Source organism: Capsicum annuum, unplaced genomic scaffold (genome assembly GCF_002878395.1).
Source record: "Capsicum annuum cultivar UCD-10X-F1 unplaced genomic scaffold, UCD10Xv1.1 ctg4989, whole genome shotgun sequence".
Lineage (NCBI taxonomy): Eukaryota > Viridiplantae > Streptophyta > Magnoliopsida > Solanales > Solanaceae > Capsicum > Capsicum annuum.
The window spans coordinates 20,363-24,224 of NW_025857715.1; positions in this window are offsets into that span (position 1 = coordinate 20,363).

Sequence of the window (3,862 nt, forward strand, 5' to 3'; positions counted from 1 at the left end):
AGTAAAATAAAATCCCATTTTTCAGGAGGATCTTAAAAAAAAAAAAAATCTCATTCTTCAGGGCGGTCCTAAATTGAAAGTAAAATCCAATTTTTTAGTAGGGTCCTGAAAAGAAAGTAAAGTCCCATTTTCCAGAAGGGTCCTAAAGAGCAAGTAAAGTGCTATTTTCCAGGAGTGTCTTGAATAAAAAGTAAATTCCTATTTTTCAGGAGAGTCCTGAACAGAAAGGTAATTCTCTATTTCCAAGAGGTTCCTGAACATAAAGTAAATTTCCATTTTTCAGGTGGGTCCTGAACATAAGGTAAAATCCCATTTTCAGGAGGGTTCTGAACATAAAGTAAATTCCTATTTTTTAGGAGTGTTCTGAAAATAAGGTAAAATCCAATTTTTCAAGAGGGTGCTGAACAAAAGGTAAAATCCTATTTTTCAGGAGAGTCCTGAACATAAGATAAATTGCCATATTCCAGGAGGGTCCTAAACATAAGATAAAATCCCATTTTTCAGGAGGGTCCTGAACATAAGGTAAACTCCCATTTTACAGGAGGCTCCTGAACATAAGGTAAAATCCCATTTTTTAGGAGGGTCCTGACTATAAGATAAAAATCTCATTTTTCAGGAGGGTCCTGAACAGAAAGTAATGTTAGAAAGTAAAGTCACATTTTTCAGGAGGGTCTTGAATAAAAAGTAAATTTCTATTTTTCAGGAGAGTCCTGAACAGAAAGTTAATTATCATTTTCCAGGAGGTTCCTGAACATAAAGTAAATTCCCATTTTTCAGGTGGGTCCTGAACATAAGGTAAAATCCCATTTTTCAGAAGGGTCCTGAACATAAGGTAAAATCCTATTTTTCAGGAGAGTCCGGAACATAAGATAAATTCTCATTTTCTAGGAGGGTCCTAAATATAAGGTAAAATCCTATTTTTTAGGAGGGTCCTGAACAGAAGGTAAAATCACATTTTTGAGGAGGGTCCTGAACATAAAGTCAAATCTTGTTTTTCAGGAGGGTCCTGAACAAAACTAAAAATCTCATTTTTTCAGGAGGGTCTGGAACATTAAGTAAACTCTCATTTTTTAGGAGGGTCCTGAAAAAGACAGTTAAATCCCATATTTCAAGAGAGTCCTGAACATAAAGTGAAATCCTATTTTTCAGGAAGGTCTTGAACATAAATTAAAATTGCATTTTTCAGGAGGGTCTTAAACAGAAAGAAAATTCCCATTTTCCAAGAGGGTCCTGAACAGAAAGTAAAGGCCCATTTTCCAGGAGGTTCCTGAACAAAAAGTAAAGTCCCATTTCTCATGAAATTCATAAACAGAAGGTAAAATCCTATTTTTCATGAAGGTCCTGAATAGAAAGTAAAATAAAATTCCATTTTTCAGGGGGTCCTGAATAGAAAGTAAAATAAAATCCCATTTTTCAGGACCATCTTCAACAGTAAGTAAAATCCCATTCTTCAGGAGGGTCCTAACCTGAAAGTAAAATCCTATTTTTTAGTAGGGTCCAGAAGAGAAAGTAAAGTCCCATTTTCCAGGAGGGTCCTGAAGAGAAAGTAAAGTCCCATTTTCCAGGAGGGTCCTAAACAGAAATTAAAATCCTATTTTTCTAGAGGGTCCTGGACAGAAAGTAAATTTCCATTTTCTAGGAGAGTCCTGAACAGAAATTAAATTACTATTTTTCAGGAGGGACCTGAACATAAGGTAAAATCCCATTTTCCAGGAGGGTTCTGAATATAAAGTAAATTCCTATTTTTTAGGAGTGTTCTGAAAATAAGGTAAAATCCAATTTTTCAAGAGGGTGCTGAACAAAAGGTAAAATCCTATTTTTCAGGAGAGTCCTGAACATAAGATAAATTGCCATATTCCAGGAGGGTCCTAAACATAAGATAAAATCCCATTTTTCAGGAGGGTCCTGAACATAAGGTAAACTCCCATTTTACAGGAGGCTCCTAAACATAAGGTAAAATCCCATTTTTTAGGAGGGTCCTGAACACAACATAAAAATCTCATTTTTCAGGAGGGTCTTGAACAAGAAGAAAAGTCCCATTTTTCAGGAGGGTCCTGAACAAAAAGTAAATTCCTATTTTTCAGAAGGGTCCTGAACAGAAAGTAAATTCCCATTTTCCAGGAGGTTCCTAAACATAAAGTAAATTTCCATTTTTTAGGTGGGTCCTGAAGATACGGTAAAATCCTCTTTTTCAGAAGGGTCCTAAACATAAGGTAAAATCCCATTTTTCAGGAGGGTCCGAAACATAAGGTAAATTCTTATTTTTCGAGGAGGGTCCTGAACATAAGGTAAAATCCTATTTTTTAGGAGGGTCCTGAACAGAAGGTAAAATCCCATTTTTGAAGAGGGTCCTGAACAAAAGTAAAATCTCATTTTTGAAGAGGGTCCTGAATAAAAGTAAAAATCTCATTTTTTCAGGAGGGTCTGGAACATATAGTAATATCCCATTTTTTAGGAGGGTTCTGAAAAAGACAGTAAATTCCCATATTTCAGGACGATCCTGAACATAAACTAAAATCCCATTTTTCAGGACGGTACTGAACATAAAGTAAAATCCTCTTTTTTGGGATCATCTTGAACATAAAGTAAAGTCCGGTTTCCAGAGGTCCTGAACAGAAAGTAAGGTCCCATTTTTCAAGAAATTCATGAACATAAGGTAAAATTCCATTTTTTCGGAGGGCCCTGAATATAAGCTAAACTCCCATTTTACAGGAGGCTCCTGAACATAAGGTAAAATCCCATTTTTTCAAGAGGGTCCGAAACATAAAGTAAAATTCCATTTTTTACGAAGGTGTTGAAACAAAGTAAAAATCTCATTTTTTCAAGAGGGTCTGGAACATAAAGTAAAATCCCATTTTTTAGGAGGGTCCTGAAAAAGACAGTTGAATCCCATATTTCAAGAGAGTCCTGAACATAAAGTAAAATCCCATTTTTTAGGAAGGTCCTGAATATAAAGTAAAATCTCATTTTTTCAGGAGGGTCTTGAACAGAAGTAAAGTCCCATTTCCCAAGAGGGTCCTGAACAGAAAGCAAAGTCCCATTTTTCAGAAGGGTCCTGAATAAAAATTAAAGTCCCACTTTTCATGAAATTCATGAACAGAAGGTCAGATCCCATTTTTCATGATGTTCCTGAATAGAAAGTAAAATATAATTCCATTTTTCCGAAGGGTACTGAATGGAGAGTAAAATAAAATCCCATTTTTCAGGAGGATCTTGAACAGAGAGTAAAATCCCATTCTTCAGGAGGGTCCTAAACTGAAAGTAAAATCCAATTTTTCAGTAGGGTCCGGAACAAAAAGTAAAGTCCCATTTTCCAGAAGGGTCCTGAAGAGAAAGTAAAGTCCCCTTTCCTAGGAGGGTCCTAAAGAGAAATTAAAATCCTATTTTCCAAGAGGGTCCTGAACAGAAAGTAAATTCCCATTTTCCAGGAGGGTCCTGAACAGAATTTAAATTCCCATTTTTCAGGAGTGTCCTGAACATAAAGTAAAATCCCATTTCCCAGGAGGGTTCTGAACATAAAGTAAATTCCTATTTTTCAGGAGAGTCCTGAACAGAAGGTAAAATCCTATTTTTAAGGAGGGTCCTGAACATAAGGTAAAATCATATTTTTTAGGAGGGTCCTGAACAAAAGTAAAATCCCATTTTTGAAGAGGGTCCTGAATAAAAGTAAAAATCTCATTTTTTTAGGAGGGTCTGGAACATATAGTAATATCCCATTTTTTAGGAGGGTTCTGAAAAAGACAGTAAAATCCCATATTTCAGGACGATCCTGAACATAAACTAAAATCCCATTTTTCAGGACGGTCCTGAACATAAAGTAAAATCCTATTTTTCGGGATGATCTTGAACCGAAAGTAAAGTC